Source organism: Rhinoderma darwinii, chromosome 1 (assembly GCF_050947455.1).
Source record: "Rhinoderma darwinii isolate aRhiDar2 chromosome 1, aRhiDar2.hap1, whole genome shotgun sequence".
NCBI classification, from domain to species: Eukaryota; Metazoa; Chordata; class Amphibia; order Anura; family Rhinodermatidae; genus Rhinoderma; species Rhinoderma darwinii.
Window position 1 is genome coordinate 10,923,686 of NC_134687.1, and position 18,384 is coordinate 10,942,069.

The window sequence follows — 18,384 nt, forward strand, 5'->3', positions numbered from 1 at the left end:
TCCGCACAAAATCCCATGAAATCCGTATCCCGAGCCTGAGAATAGACTTTCTGTCAGGGTATGTCCACACGCAGTGGTTTCAGACGTAATTCGGGTTTTTTACGCCTCAAGTTACAACGGAAAAACCGCCCCTAATACGCCTGCAAAAATCTGCCCATTGCTTTCAATGGGAATTACGATGTTCTGTTCCCACAAGCCTTTATTTTAGGCGTCGCTGTCAAAATGCATGTCACTTCTTGGGACGTTTTTGGAGCCGTTTTGACTCCATTGAAAAACAGCTCCAAAAACGTCCGTAAAAAACGCAGCGAAAAAAGCGACTTGTTAAAAAAAACGTCTGAAAACCAGGAGCTGTTTGAACATAGCCTAACCCTGTGCAAAACCAGCTGTGGAAATAAGTAGTGAATGATAATGGGGCATCCCATGTGACCGACGCTGCAGCCAATCACATCTAGCAGGCCGGCTAAGTGCTGCAGCGGACAATACGGGTGAAAAACTGCACCACACTTTGGTGCGGTTTTTCACTCGGAATTCCCTGCGGCGTACAGGGAGGATACGCTGAGTGCTTTTACGCAGTAAAATGTAAAGTCAGCCTTAGGCCTTATTCACACGGACGTGTCCGTTTTGCGCGCGCAAAAAAGCTGCATTTTGTGAGCGCAAAAGGTCCGTGTGTCAGCAGCATATGGTGCGTGGCTGCGTGATTTTCGCGCATCTGGCATCATGATAACACTCTATTTTTATGTTTGCATCACGCGCGTCACCCGGAAGTGCTTCCGTGTGCTGAGCTCGATTTGCACGCACTCATTGACTTCAATGGGTGCGTGCAGCGCGAAACAAGGCCAAATATAGGACATGCCATGAGTTTTAGGGGAGATTCACACGAACGTTGCGTTTTTGCGCGCGCAAACAACGCAGCGTTTTGCGAGCGCAAAAACCATTTGACAGCTGCGTGTGTCATGCGTGTCTGATGCGCGGCTGCGTGATTTTCGCGCAGCCGGCATCATAGAGATGAGGCTTGTCAACGCCCGTCACTGTCCAAGGTGCTGAAAGAGCTAAATCTTTCAGCACCCTCGACAGTGAATGCCGAACACAACAGCGAAAAACCTGTAAAAAAAAATGATAAAGTTCCTACTTACCGAGAACTTCCCGGCCGTTGCCTTGGTGACGCGTCCTTGGTGACGCGTCCTTGGTGACGCGCCTCTCTTGACATCGGGCCCCACCTCCCTGGATGACGCGGCAGTCCAAGTGACCGCTGCAGCCTGTGATTGGCTGCAGCCTGTGCTTGGCCTGTGATTGGCTGGAGCTGTCACTTGAACTGAAGTGTCATCCCGGGAGGTCGGACTGCAGGAAGGAGACAGGAGTAATCGGTAAGTTAGAACTTCGTTTTTTTTTTACAGGTTAATGTATTTTGGGATCGCAAGTCACTGTCCATGGTGCTGAAACAGTTTAACTCTTTCAGCACCATGGACAGTGACTATCTCCTGACGTCGCGTACCGATAATTTTTTTGCCGGGATCGGCCAAAACGAGTTTGGCCGAACCCGGTGAAGTTCGGTACGCTTGTCCGGCTTCGCTCATCGCAAAGACACTCCGTTTGGATGTTCGGAAACAGAAAAGCACGTGGTGCTTTTCGGTTTTCATTCATCCTTTTCACTGCTGTTGCGCGAATCACGCTCGTCCCACGGAAGTGCTTCCGTGTGGTGCGCGTGATTTTCACGCACCCATTGACTTCAATGGGTGCGTGATGCGCGAAATACGCAGAGTTATTGAACCTGTCGCGCTTTTTGCGCAGCAGACAAACGCTGCGCAAAAAGCACGGACTGTCTGTACTGCCCCATAGACTTGTATTGGTCCATGCGTGCCGCGTGAAAACCACGCGGCCCGCACGGACCGAATACACGCTCGTGTGAATCCCCCCTTAGACAGCGCACACACGCTGCATGAAAATCACTGACAGTCTGAACGGCCCCATTCACTAACATAGGTCCGTGCGACGCACGTGAAAATCACACGCGTAGCACGAACGTATAACACGTTCGTCTGAATTAGGCCTTACACATATCTACTGCTGCAAAACCTTTTTTTTTATATAGATCAATGGTGGTAACTTAAAGGGAATGTGTTGCCAGCAAAACATGTTTTTTTTTTTTAGTTAAACAATTAGTGTGTAGGTGATTAAACATTGTTCTAATTTTTTTATTTTTTTCACGAGTCAGGAAATATTATAAATTAGATTCTAATTTATAATATTTCCCAGCACTGGTCACTAGATGGAGCAATTCCCAAAATTGCAGCATTGCATGTGGTAAAGCAACCACATTGCTTTATGCTGCAAAATTGGGAAAAAATCCCTCGCTCTAGTGAGCTCTGAGAATCCCCCCCTCCTTTATCCTGGCTAGTGCCGGGAGAAACGAGGGGATTGAACGGTCTAACCTCCTACACTGTGTGTCGCCATTTTTTGAGCTAACACACAGTGTAGAAGGTTTACATACAGTAGTAAAACACACTGAAACACGAACATACATAGAAATCACTTACCTGCTCCAGTCGCCGCCGCTCCCTCCGGTCCGTCCGCTCCGTCTGCTGCCGCTGCTCCATGTGCACAAGTCCGGAAGCCGCGACCAGAAGTAGTAATCTTACTGTCCGGCCGCGACTTCCGGTCCACAGGAAAATGGCGCTGGACGGCACGCATTTCAAATCGGACTGTGTGGGAGTGGCGCATGCGCCGTTCCCACACACACGGCGTACATGATAGTGGATGGAACGGGCCCCGTTCGCAGTCCCTATGGGACTGGAGCTGCCGTATTCCATGTCTGTATGTGTCGTTAATCGAAAAAAAATGGCAGCCCCCATAGGGAAGAAAAAGTGTAAAAATAAGAAAAAAGTAACACACAAATAAATATAAACGTTTTTAATAAAACCCTAACATAAAACTGATATAAAAAAAAAAATGTTGGTGACACTGTTCCTTTAAGGAATCTCTACCTTAGGCTATGTTCAGAAAGGGCGGATACGCTGCTTAAAAGTGCACAGCGCTGCGATTTCTGCTGCGAAATCACAGCTTTTCCGGCACAAAAATCGCAAAATTGGCTATTTGCTGCAGGATTTACATTCCCATTGAATTCAATGGGGAAAACCCGCAACAAAAAGGCAGCGATTTCGCAAATACAGTTGACATGCCGCAGATTTTTTTAAAAAAAGCACCGCAGGTCAATTTCTGAGCGTTTTTTCCCCGCTTATCATTTACGCAGCATGTGGAGGAGATTTGTTCAAATATCTCCCACTCTGCCGCTACAGTATTATGCTGCGGATTTTCCTCAACAAAATCTCCAGTATTTACGCTACGTGTGAACCCGGCCTCAGGCCCCATGCACACGAACGTGCTTTTGCGGCTGCAATTCCCCCGAAAATCCACGGGTGAATTGCGGCCCATTCATTACTATGGGCCCATGCACACGACCGTGGTTTCCACGGTCCGTGCATGGCCCAGGAACCTGGACCGCAAAAAGAACGGACATGTCTTATTACGGCCGCGTTTTGCGGTCCACACTCATAGAAATGAATGCACGCGGCCATGTGCATGGCCCGCGATTTGCGGCCGGCCCGCGGGTGATACTCTGTGGCTGTCCGACCTGAAAATCACGGCCGTGCACATGGCTACAGTTGTGTCAATGAGGCCTTACGCTTAAAAAAGAGGTTCTGCAGCGGCTGAGGTGTGTATTATAAGAAACAATGTATCTCATACTAAAAATGATCACCATAAATGAGGTGCTGCTGTTTGTAGTTCATACTTCTACGCTCTGATCTTCACCCCTCTATTGCCCGCCTCGCCCTGTACAGCATCCACTTTCCAATCTGCCCGAGCATGATCCAGTCCTGGACTCAGGAGCTGCTCACGCTCTGCCCATATGTCATTTGCCACCCGGTGTCTGAGAGCTTGGACTGCCCAGCAAAGGACCGGATTTCAATTTGACCAGTGACGAGAAAATAGTAAATTGAATCTGAGGGCGCTCTGAGATAAAGGGGTTGCCTCATCACCGACATCCACATTCATATAGGAGTCGCGCGGTGAAATCCGTGTAAACAAGAACTTGCTTCATATCTCAGTGTCCAGTTTTATCTTTCGACAGGATCCAAGTCTGCACCCCATACCGCTGTGATGTGAATATACGTCTTGCCTCTGATGGTAGATTCGGCTTTTTTCATACTAGTCGCCCCTCCCAGGTTGTTGTTTGGGGCCTCCAGAAAAAAGGGGAGATCTCTGATACCCCTACGATGCGAAGTTTCATGCAAAGTCAGGAGTCTGTTTAGTGGTGAAGGTCAGTCACGGCAGTGTCAATAGGGTCAGTGATAATGGGGACATTATTATGGGGCACTCTCTGGTCAGCAAGGTAGAAGGAAGCAATGCAATGCGCCCTGCCATTTTCAACTGTATGCAGTTGAAGAATAGGGTGGAGCAGGGAGCTGTGAGCTCCCTGCCCCGCCACTCTCTCGCATGTGCCATGGATCACTTCAGAAATGCAGCCTTCGAGGCGCTGGGACCTGGGTGCAGGCCAGCGTGATGCAGAGACGTCATCCTGTTCACCTGCTCTGTGCTGCTTACAGTGCATGCCTCAAGTCGGGACTGACCAGTAGCCTGAGCTGCTCCGTTCATTGTGGGAATGGAGTTAGGTTCATATTAATTTTATTTATTTGGGGGCTCACTTTTACTGTTGAGGCTTACTTAGGGGGCACTATTACTATGTGATGGGTTCTAAAGGTACACTTTTACTGTGTTAGGACTTACTTCGGGGGCACTATTATTGTGTGGGGGCACTTTTTTAAAACAATATGATCAGCAGATGAACGAGCGTTTGCCCCGTTAATCTGCTGATCACTGCCCTATTTATACAAGCCAATGATCGGGAACGAGCATTCTGTGAACGAGTGTTTGCCAGATAATTGGCCCTTGTAAAAGGGCCTTAACAGTATGGTGGTATTAAGCAGTCACTATGTGGTGGTATTATGTGGTTATGGTGTGGCAGTATTATGCAGTAACATTATGGTGGTATTATTCAGTCACTATATGGGGGTATTATATGGTCATGGCGTGGCGGTATTTTGCAGAAACAGTATGGTGGTATTATTCAGTAACAGTGTGGTGGTATTATTCATTCAATATGTGGTGGTAATATGTGGTCATTATGTGGCAGTATTATTCATTAACAGTATGGGGGTATTAGTCAGTCATTATGTGTTTATGGTGTAGCGGTATTATTCAGTAACAGTATGGGGTTATTATTCAGTCACTATGTGGTTATGGTGTGGCAGTATTATTCAGTAACAGTATGGGGTTATTATTCAGTCACTATGTGGTTATGGTGTGGCAGTATTATTCAGTAACAGTATGGGGGTATTATTCAGTCACTATGCACTATGTGGTTATGGTGTGGTGGAATTATTCAGTAACAGTATGGGGGTATGATTCAGTCACTATGTGGTTATGGTGTGGCGGTATTATTCAGTAACAGTATGGGGTTATTATTCAGTCACTATGTGGTTATGGTGTGGCGGTATTATTCAGTAACGGTATGGGGGTATTATTCAGTCACTATGTGGTTATGGTGTGGTGGTATTATTCAGTAACAGCATGGGGTTATTATTCAGTCACTATGTGGTTATGGTGTGGAGGTATTATTCAGTAACAGTATGGGGGTATTATTCAGTCGCTATGTGGTTATGGTTTGGAGGTATTATTCAGTAACAGTATGGGGGTATTATTCAGTCACTATGTGGTTATGGTGTGGCGGTATTATTCAGTAACAGTATGGTGGTATTATTCAGTCACTATGTAGTTATGGTGTGGCAGTATTATTCAGTAACAGTATGGGGGTATTATTCAGTCACTATGTGGTTATGGTGTGGCAGTATTATTCAGTAACTGTATGGTGGTATTATTCAGTCACTATGTGGTGGTATTATTCAGTAACTGTATGGGGGTATTAGTCAGTCACTATGTGGTTATGGTGTGGCAGTATTATTCAGAAACAGTATAGGGGTATAAATCAGTCACTATGTGGTCATAATGTGGAGGTATTATTCAGAGACAGTATGGAGGTATTATTCAGTCACTATGTGGTCATGGTGTAGAAATATTATTCAGTAACAGTATAGGGGTATTAATCAGTCATTATGCGGTGGTAATATGTGGTTATGGTGTGGCGGTATTATTCAGTAACAGTATGGGGGTATTAATCAGTCATTATGCGGTGGTAATATGTGGTTATGGTGTGGCGGTATTATTCAGTAACAGTATGGGGGTATTAATCAGTCATTATGCGGTGGTAATATGTGGTTATGGTGTGGCGGTATTATTCAGTAACAGTATGGGGGTATTAATCAGTCATTATGCGGTGGTAATATGTGGTTATGGTGTGGAGGTATTATTCAGTCACTATGTGGTTATGGTGTGGCGGTATTATTCAGTAACAGTATGGGGTATTATTTAGTCACTATGTGGTTATGGTGTGGTGGTATTATTCAGTAACAGTATGGGGTATTATTCAGTCACTATGTGGTTATGGTGTGACGGTATTATTCAGTAACAGTATGGGGGTATTAATCAGTCATTATGCGGTGGTAATATGTGGTTATGGTGTGGAGGTATTATTCAGTAACAGTATGGGGTTATTATTCAGTCACTATGTGGTTATGGTGTGGCGGTATTATTCAGTAATAGTATGGGGGTATTATTCAGTCACTATGTAGTTATGGTGTGGAGGTATTATTCAGTAACAGTATGGGGGTATTATTCAGTCACTATGTGGTTATGGTGTGGAGGTATTATTCAGTAACTGTATGGGGGTATTATTCAGTCACTATGTAGTTATGGTGTGGAGGTATTATTCAGTAACAGTATGGGGGTATTATTCAGTCACTATGTGGTTATGGTGTGGAGGTATTATTCAGTAACAGTATGGGGGTATTATTCAGTCACTATGTGGTTATAGTGTGGAGGTATTATTCAGTAACAGTATGGGGGTATTATTCAGTCACTATGTGGTTATGGTGTGGAGGTATTATTCTGTAACAGTATGGTGGTATTATTCAGTCAGTATGTGGTTACGGTGTGGTGGTATTATTCAGTAACAGTATGGGGGTATTATTCAGTCACTATGTGGCTATGGTGTGGCGGTATTATTCAGTAACAGTATGGGGTTATTATTCAGTCACTATGAGGTTATAGTGTGGAGGTATTATTCAGTAACAGTATGGGGGTATTATTCAGTCACTATGTGGTTATGGTGTGGAGGTATTATTCAGTCACTATGTGGTTATGGTGTGGTGGTATTATTCAGTAGCCATATAGGGGTATAATTCAGTCACTATGTGGCTATGATGTGGTGGTATTATTCAGTAACAGTATGGGGGTATTATTCAGTCACTATGTGGTTATAGTGTGGAGGTATTATTCAGTAACAGTATGGGGGTATTATTCAGTCACTATGTGGTTATGGTGTGGAGGTATTATTTTGTAACAGTATGGTGGTATTATTCAGTCAGTATGTGGTTACGGTGTGGTGGTATTATTCAGTAACTGTATGGGGGTATTATTCAGTCACTATGTGGCTATGGTGTGGCGGTATTATTCAGTAACAGTATGGGGTTATTATTCAGTCACTATGAGGTTATGGTGTGGAGGTATTATTCAGTAACAGTATGGGGGTATTATTCAGTCACTATGTGGTTATGGTGTGGAGGTATTATTCAGTCACTATGTGGTTATGGTGTGGTGGTATTATTCAGTAGCCATATAGGGGTATAATTCAGTCACTATGTGGCTATGATGTGGTGGTATTATTCAGTAACAGTATGGGGGTATTATTCAGTCACTATGTGGTTATGGTGTGGCGGTATTATTCAGTAACAGTATGGGGTTATTATTCAGTCACTATGTGGTTATGGTGTGGAGGTATTATTCAGTAACAGTATGGGGGTATTATTCAGTCACTATGTGGCTATGATGTGGTGGTATTATTCAGTAACGGTATGGGGGTATTATTCAGTCACTATGTGGTTATAGTGTGGAGGTATTATTCAGTCACTATGTAGTTATGGTGTGGTGGTATTATTCATTAACAGTATGGGGGTATTATTCAGTCACTATGTGGTTATTGTGTGGCGGTATTATTCAGTAACAGTATGGGGGTATTATTCAATCACTATGTGGTTATGGTGTGGTGGTATTATTCAGTAACAGTATGGGGGTATTAGTCAGTCACTATGTGGTTATGGTGTGGTGGTATTATTCAGTAACAGTATGGTGGTATTAGTCAGTCACTATGTGGTTATGGTGTGGCGGTATTATTCAGTAACAGTATGGGGGTATTATTCAGTCACTATGTGGTTATGGTGTGGTGGTATTATTCAGTAACAGTATGGGTGTAATACTCAGTAACAGTATGGGGGTAACACTCAGTATCAGTATAAAGGTATTATTCAGTAACAGTATTGTCGTATTATTCAGTAACAGTATGGGGGTATGATTCAGTCACTACGTGGTGGTATTATTCAGTAACAGTATGATGGTAATATTCAGTCACTATGTGGTGGTAATATGTGGTCATGGTGTGGAGGTATTATTCAGTAACTGTATGGTGGTATTATTCAGTCACTATGTGGTTATGGTGTGGTGGTATTATTCAGTAACTGTATGGGTTATTATTCAGTCACTATGTGGTTATGGTGTGGTGGTATTATTCAGTAACTGTATGGGGGTATTAGTCAGTCACTATGTGGTTATGGTGTGGCCGTATTATTCAGTAACAGTATAGGGGTATAAATCAGTCACTATGTGGTTATGGTGTGGCGGTATTATTCAGAAACAGTATGGAGGTATTATTCAGTCACTATGTGGTCATGGTGTAGAAATATTATTCAGTAAAAGTATAGGGGTATTAATCAGTCATTATGCGGTGGTAATATGTGGTTATGGTGTGGCGGTATTATTCAGTAACAGTATGGGGGTATTAATCAGTCATTATGCGGTGGTAATATGTGGTTATGGTGTGGAGGTATTATTCAGTAACAGTATGGGGTTATTATTCAGTCACTATGTGGTTATGGTGTGGCGGTATTATTCAGTAACAGTATGTGGGTATTATTCAGTTACTATGTGGATATGGTGCGGTGGTATTATTCAGTAACTGTATGGTGGTATTATTCAGTCACTATGTGGTTATGGTGTGGAGGTATTATTCAGTAACAGTATGGGGGTATTATTCAGTCACTATGTGGTTATGGTGTGGTGGTATTATTCAGTAACAGTATGGGGGTATTATTCAGTCACTATGTGGTTATGGTGCGGCGGTATTATTCAGCAACAGTATGTGGGTATTATTCAGTTACTATGTGGATATGGTGCGGTGGTATTATTCAGTAACTGTATGTTGGTATTATTCAGTCACTATGTGGTTATGGTGTGGAGGTATTATTCAGTAACAGTATGGGGGTATTATTCAGTCACTATGTGGTTATGGTATGGAGGTATTATTCAGTAACTGTATGGGGGTATTAGTCAGTCACTATGTGGTTATGGTGTGGCCGTATTATTCAGTAACAGTATAGGGGTATAAATCAGTCACTATGTGGTTATGGTGTGGCGGTATTATTCAGAAACAGTATGGAGGTATTATTCAGTCACTATGTGGTCATGGTGTAGAAATATTTTTCAGTAACAGTATAGGGGTATTAATCAGTCATTATGCGGTGGTAATATGTGGTTATGGTGTGGCGGTATTATTCAGTAACAGTATGGGGGTGTTATTCAGTCACTATGTGGTTATGGTGTGGCGGTATTATTCAGTAACAGTATGTGGGTATTATTCAGTTACTATGTGGATATGGTGCGGTGGTATTATTCAGTAACTGTATGGTGGTATTATTCAGTCACTATGTGGTTATGGTGTGGAGGTATTATTCAGTAACAGTATGGGGGTATTATTCAGTCACTATGTGGTTATGGTGTGGAGGTATTATTCAGTAACTGTATGGGGGTATTATTCAGTCACTATGTAGTTATGGTGTGGAGGTATTATTCTGTAACAGTATGGTGGTATTATACAGTCACTATGTGGTTACGGTGTGGTGGTATTATTCAGTAACAGTATGGGGGTATTATTCAGTCACTATGTGGCTATGGTGTGGCGGTATTATTCAGTAACAGTATGGGGTTATTATTCAGTCACTATGAGGTTATGGTGTGGTGGTATTATTCAGTCACAGTATGGGGGTATTATTCAGTCACTATGTGGTTATGGTGTGGTGGTATTATTCAGTAACCGTGTGGGGGTATTATTCAGTCACTATGTGGTTATGGTGTGGATGTATTATTCAGTAACAGTATGGGGGTATTATCCAGTCACTATGTGGTGATGGTGTGGCAGTATTATTCAGTAACAGTATGGTGGTATTATTCAGTCACTATGTGGTTATGGTGTAGAGGTATTATTCTTTAACAGTATGGGGGGTATTAGTCAGTCTCTATGTGGTTATGGTGTGGTGGTATTATTCAGTAACAGTATGGGGGTATTATTCAGTCACTATGTGGTTATGGTGTGGCGGTATTATTCAGTAACAGTATGGGGGTATTATTCAGTCACTATGTGGTTATGGTGTGGCGGTATTATTCAGTAACAGTATGGGGTTATTATTCAGTCACTATGTGGTTATGGTGTGGTGGTATTATTCAGTAACAGTATGGGGTTATTATTCATTCACTATGTGGTTATGGTGTGGCGGTATTATTCAGTAACAGTATGGGGGTATTATTCAGTCACTTTGTGGTTATGGTGTGGAGGTATTATTCAGTAACAATTTGGCGGTATTATTCAGTCACTATGTGGTTATAGTGTGGAGGTATTATTCATTAACAGTATGTATGGGGGGTATTAGTCAGTCACTATGTGGTTATAGTGTGGACGAATTATTCAATAACAGTATAGTGGTTTATTCAGTCACTACATGGTTATAATATGTGGTCACGGTGTGGAATTATTATTCAGTAACAGTATAAGGGTATTATTCAGTGATTATGTGGTGGTAATATGTGGTCATCAAGTGGCGGTATTATTCAGTAACAGTATGGGGGTATTATTCAGTCACTATGTGGTTATTGTGTGGCAGTATTATTCAGTAACAGTATGGGGGTATTATTCAGTCACTATGTGGTTATGATGTGAAGGTATTATTCGGTAACGGTATGGGGGTATTATTCAGTCACTATCTGGTTATGGTGTGGTGGTATTATTCGGTAACGGTATGGAGGTATTATTCAGTCACTATCTGGTTATGGTGTGGTGGTATTATTCAGTAACTGTATGGGGGTATTATTCAGTCACTATGTGGTTATGGTGTAGCAGTATTATTCAGTAACAGTATGTGGTATTATTCAGTCACTATGTGGTTATGGTGTGGCGGTATTATTTAGTAACAGTATGGGGTATTATTCAGTCACTATGTGGTTATTGTGTGGGGGTATTATTCAGTAACAGTATGGGGGGTATTATTCAGTCACTATGTGGTTATTGTGTGGGGGTATTATTCAGTAACAGTATGGGGGTATTATTCAGTCACTATGTTGTTATGGTTTGGAGGTATTATTCAGTAACATTATGGGTGTAATACTTAGTAACAGTATAAAGGTATTATTCAGTAACAGTATGATGGTATTATTCAGTCACTATGTGGTGGTATTATTCAGTAACAGTATAGGGGTATAAATCAGTCACTATGTGGTTATGGTGTGGCGGTATTATTCAGTAACAGTATAGGGGTATAAATCAGTCACTATGTGGTCATAATGTGGGGGTATTATTCAGAAACAGTATGGGGGTATTATTCAGTTACTATGTGGTCATGATGTAGAAATATTATTCAGTAACAGTATAGGGGTATTAATCAGTCATTATGCGGTGGTAATATGTGGTCATGTTGTCACAGTATTATTCAGTAACAGTATGGGGGTGTTAATAAAAAACAACAACCTAGAAGCACTGAAGAACAGGGGACAAAAGCACCCTAATAAATGGTATAGCACATATAGCAGCCACGCATTGTAAACGAATATATATACATCTTTATTTCTAACCAACAATACATGGTATCACATAAAATGTAATAAACATACAAATAGACACATGGAGAGCAAATAGCAAAGGTATACCAATAAGTATACCAAGAGGTTAACAGACCTGACCCATCTCAGAGTCTGACGTCCAATATCAAATACCACCAAATATGGAATAAATAGATAATAAAGTATGTGTTACAAAGGTAACTATGCCAAAAAAGAACGCTACAGAAACTGCATAAGGTACGTGCCTCTCTTGAGGATTGTTTAGCTCTCAAATATCCACGTCTAATATCTTTATGGTTATAACCACGATCACGAAAGCGTACTGACATATCGGAAGCTTGGTGTTCAAAATTTCTGAGATTTGAGCAGATACGTCGAGCTCTTAAAAACTGCCCCATCGGTATTGACTTCTTGACTTGTGGATAATGAAAGGAGGAAGCATGGAGAAGGGCGTTCGTCGAAGTCGCTTTTCTAAAGATGTCTGTAGAAACAACATTGTTACAGTCCCTAGAAATCAGGATGTCAAGAAATTCTACACATGACTTACTCAACTTCCATGTCAATTTAATGTTCAAATCATTGACATTTAGGGCAGATAGAAAAAGCTCTAGATTCTGCATAGAGCCCTGCCGGATAAACAAAATATCGTCTATATATCGAGACCATAGAAGTACGGCGTCATGACCAGGAGTATTAAGGACTATTTCTCTCTCCCACAGTCCCAGGAACAGGTTGGCATAAGAGGGAGCACAAGTAGCCCCCATTGCCGTGCCCTGGAGCTGTAGGAAGAGACGATCCTTAAACGTGAAAAAATTGTGAGTAAGAGAGAACTCAAGCAAGGTATTAATCAGTCATTATGCAGTGGTAATATGTGGACATGGTGTGGAAGTATTATTCAGTAACAGTATGGGGGTATTATTCAGTAACAGTATGGGGTTATTATTCAGTCACTATCTGGTTATGGTGTGGGGGTATTATTCAGTAACAGTATGGGGGTATTATTCAGTAACAGTGTGGTGGTATTATTCATTCAATATGTGGTGGTAATATGTGGTCATGATGTGGCGGTATTACTCATCAACAGTATGGGGGTATTAGTCAGTCACTATGTGTTTATGGTGTGGAGGTATTATTCAGTAACAGTATGGGGGTATTAGTCAGTCACTATGTGGTTATGATGTGAAGGTATTATTCAGTAACAGTATGTGGGTATTATTCAGTCACTATGTGGTTATGGTGTGGAGGTATTATTCAGTAACCGTATGGGTGTAATACTCAGTAACAGTATGGGGGTAACACTCGGTAACAGTATTGTGGTATTATTCATTAACAGTATGGATGGTGGTATTATTCAGTAACAGTATGGGGGTATTATTCAGTCACTATGTGGTGTTATTATTCAGCAAAAATATAGGGGAATAAATCAGTCACTATGTGGTCATAATGTGGAGGTATTATTCAGAAACAGTATGGTGGTATTATTCAGTCACTATGTTGTCATGGTGTAGAAATATTATTCAGTAACAGTATGGTGGTATTATTCAGTCACTATGTGGTTATGGTGTGGAGGTATTATTCAGTAACACTATGGGGCTATTATTCAGTCACTATGTGGTTATGGTGTGGCGGTATTATTCAGTAACAGTATGGCGGTATTATTCAGTAACAGTATGGGGGTATTAGTCAGTCACTATGTGGTTCCGTTGTGGCGGTATTATTCAGTAACAGTATGGGGGTATTAGTCAGTCATTATGCGGTGGTAATATGTGGACATGGTGTGGAGGTATTATTCAGTAGCAGTATGGGGGTATTATTCAGTCACTATGTGGTTATGGTGTGGAGGTATTATTCAGTAACAGTATGGGTGTATTATTCAGTCACTATGTGGTTATTGTGTGGCAGTATTATTCAGTAACAGTATGGGGGTATTATTCAGTCACTATGTGGTTATGATGTGGAGGTATTATTCAGTAACAGTATGGGGGTATTATTCAGTAACAGTATGGGGGTATTATTCAGTAACAGTATGGGGGTATTATTCAGTCACTATGTGGTTATGGTGTGGCGGTATTATTCAGTAACAGTATGTGGTATTATTCAGTCACTATGTGGTTATGATGTGGTGGTATTATTCAGTAACAGTATGGGGTTATTATTCAGTCACTATGTGGTTATGGTGTGGTGGTATTATTCAGTAACAGTATGGGGGTTTTATTCAGTCACTATGTGGTTATAATATGTGGTCACCGTGTGGAATTATTATTCAGTAACAGTACAAGGGTATTATTCAGTGATTATGTGGTGGGAATATGTGGTCATGGTGTGGAGGTATTATTCAGTAACAGTATGGGGATATTATTCAGTCACTATGTGGTCATGATGTGGCAGTATTATTCAGTAACAGTATGGGGATATTATTCAGTCACTATGTGGTTATGGTGTGGCGGTATTATTCAGTAACAGTATGGGGGGTATTTGTCAGTCACTATGTGGTTATGGTGTGGACAAATTATTCAATAATAGTATAGTGGTTTTATTCAGTCACTACGTGGTTATAATATGTGGTCACGGTGTGGAGGTATTATTCAGTAACAGTATTAGGGTATTATTCAGTCATTATGTGGTGGTAATATGTGGTCATCAAGTAGCAGTATTATTCAGTAAAAGTATGGGGTATTATTCAGTCACTATGTGGTTATGGTGTGGTGGTATTATTCAGTAACAGTATGGGGTGTTATTCAGTCACTATGTGGTTATGGTGTGGAGGTATTATTCAGTAACAGTATGGGGGTAATACTCAGTAACAGTATCGGGGTAATACTCAGTAACAGTATAAAGGTATTATTCAGTAACAGTATGGGGGTATTAGTCAGTAACAGTATGGGGGTATTATTCAGTAACTGTATGGGGGGTATTAGTCAGTCACTATGTGGTTATTGTGTGGCAGTATTATTCAGTAACAGTATAAGGGTATAAATAAGTCACTATGTGGTCATAATGTGGGGGTATTATTCAGAAACAGTATGGTGGTATTATTCAGTCACTATGTGGTCATGGTGTAGAAATATTATTAAGTAACAGTATAGGGGTATTAATCAGTCATTATGCTGTGGTAATATGTGGTCATGATGTGGCAGTATTATTCGGAAACAGTATGGGGGTATTAATCAGTCACTATGTGGTCATGATGTGGCAGTATTATTCAGTAACAGTATGGGGGTATTAATCAGTCATTATGCGTTGGTAAAATGTGATTATGGTGTGGCGGTATTATTCAGTAACAGTATGGGGGTATTATTTAGTCACTATGTGGTTATGGTGTGGTGGTATTATTCAGTAACAGTATGGGGGTATTAATCAGTCATTATGCGGTGGTAATATGTGATTATGGTGTGGAGGTATTATTCAGTAACAGTATGGTTGTATTATTCAGTCACTATGTGGTTATGATGTAGAGGTATTATTCAGTAATAGTATGGGGGTATTATTCAGTCACTATGTGGTTATGGTGTGGAGGTATTATTCAGTTACAGTTTGGCGGTATTATTCAGTCACTATGTGGTTATGGTGTGGCGGTATTATTCAGTAACAGTATGGGGGTATTATTCAGTCACTATGTGGTTATGGTGTGGAGGTATTATTCAGTAACAATATGGGGGTGCTATTCAGTCACTATGTGGTCATGGTGTGGCGGTATTATTCAGTAACAGTATGGGGGTATTATTCAGTGACTATGTGGTCATCAAGTGGCGGTACTATTCAGTAACAGTATGGGGATATTATTCAGTCACTATGTGGTTACGGTGTGGCAGTATTATTCAGTAACAGTATGAGGATGTTATTCAGTCACTATGTGGTTATGGTGTGGCGGTATTATTCAGTAACAGTATGGGGGGTATTTGTCAGTCACTATGTGGTTATGGTGTGGACAAATTATTCAATAATAGTATAGTGGTTTTATTCAGTCACTACGTGGTTATAATATGTGGTCACGGTGTGGAGGTATTATTCAGTAACAGTATTAGGGTATTATTCAGTCATTATGTGGTGGTAATATGTGGTCATCAAGTAGCAGTATTATTCAGTAAAAGTATGGGGGTTTTATTCAGCCACTATGTGGTTACGGTGTGGCAGTATTATTCAGTAACAATATAGGGTATTATTCAGTCACTATGTGGTTATGGTGTGGTGGTATTATTCAGTAACAGTATGGGGTGTTATTCAGTCACTATGTGGTTATGGTGTGGAGGTATTATTCAGTAACAATATGGGGGTAATACTCAGTAACAGTATGGGGGTAATATTCAGTAACAGTATAAAGGTATTATTCAGTAAGAGTATGGGGGTATTATTCAGTAACAGTATGGGGGTATTATTCAGTAACTGTATGGGGGGTATTAGTCAGTCACTATGTGGTTATTGTGTGGCAGTATTATTCAGTAACTGTATGGGGGTATTAGTCAGTCACTATGTGGTTATGGTGTGGCGGTATTATTCAGTAACAATATAGAGGTATAAATCAGTCACTATGTGGTTATGGTGTGGCGGTATTTTTCAGAAACAGTATGGTGGTATTATTCAGTCACTATGTGGTCATGGTGTAGAAATATTATTCAGCAACAGTATAGGGGTATTAATCAGTCATTATGCGGTGGTAATATGTGGTCATGATGTGGCAGTATCATTCGGTAACAGTATGGGGGTATTATTCAGTCATTATGCGTTGGTAATATGTGATTATGGTTTGGCGGTATTATTCAGTAATAGTATGGGGGTATTATTCAGTAACAGTATGGGGGTATTAATCACTCATTATGCGGTGGTAATATGTGGTTATGGTGTGGCGGTATTATTCAGTAATAGTATGGGGGTATTATTCAGTCACTATGTGGTTATGGTGTGGCGGTATTATTCAGTAACAGTATGGGGGTATTATTCAGTCACTATGTGGTTATGGTGTGGAGGTATTATTCAGTAACAATATGGGGGTGTTATTCAGTCACTATGTGGTCATGGTGTGGCGGTATTATTCAGTAACAGTATGGGGTGTTATTCAGTCACTATGTGGTTATGGTGTGGAGGTATTATTCAGTAACAGTATGGGGGTAATACTCAGTAACAGTATAAAGGTATTATTCAGTAAGAGTATGGGGGTATTATTCAGTAACAGTATGGGGGTAATACTCAGTAACAGTATCGGGGTAATACTCAGTAACAGTATAAAGGTATTATTCAGTAACAGTATGGGGGTATTAGTCAGTAACAGTATGGGGGTATTATTCAGTAACTGTATGGGGGTATTAGTCAGTCACTATGTGGTTATTGTGTGGCAGTATTATTCAGTAACAGTATAAGGGTATAAATAAGTCACTATGTGGTCATAATGTGGGGGTATTATTCAGAAACAGTATGGTGGTATTATTCAGTCACTATGTGGTCATGGTGTAGAAATATTATTAAGTAACAGTATAGGGGTATTAATCAGTCATTATGCTGTGGTAATATGTGGTCATGATGTGGCAGTATTATTCGGTAACAGTATGGGGGTATTAATCAGTCACTATGTGGTCATGATGTGGCAGTATTATTCAGTAACAGTATGGGGGTATTAATCAGTCACTATGTGGTTATGGTGTGGCGGTATTATTCAGTAACAATATAGGGGTATAAATCAGTCACTATGTGGTTATGGTGTGGCGGTATTTTTCAGAAACAGTATGGTGGTATTATTCAGTCACTATGTGGTCATGGTGTAGAAATATTATTCAGCAACAGTATAGGGGTATTAATCAGTCATTATGCGGTGGTAATATGTGGTCATGATGTGGCAGTATCATTCGGTAACAGTATGGGGGTATTATTCAGTCATTATGCGTTGGTAATATGTGATTATGGTTTGGCGATATTATTCAGTAATAGTATGGGGGTATTATTCAGTAACAGTATGGGGGTATTAATCAGTCATTATGAGGTGGTAATATGTGGTTATGGTGTGGCGGTATTATTCAGTAATAGTATGGGGGTATTATTCAGTCACTATGTGGTTATGGTGTGGCGGTATTATTCAGTAACAGTATGGGGGTATTATTCAGTCACTATGTGGTTATGGTGTGGAGGTATTATTCAGTAACAATATGGGGGTGTTATTCAGTCACTATGTGGTCATGGTGTGGCGGTATTATTCAGTAACAGTATGGGGTTATTATTCAGTCACTATGTGGTTATGGTGTGGCAGTATTATTCAGTAACAGTATGGGGTGTTATTCAGTCACT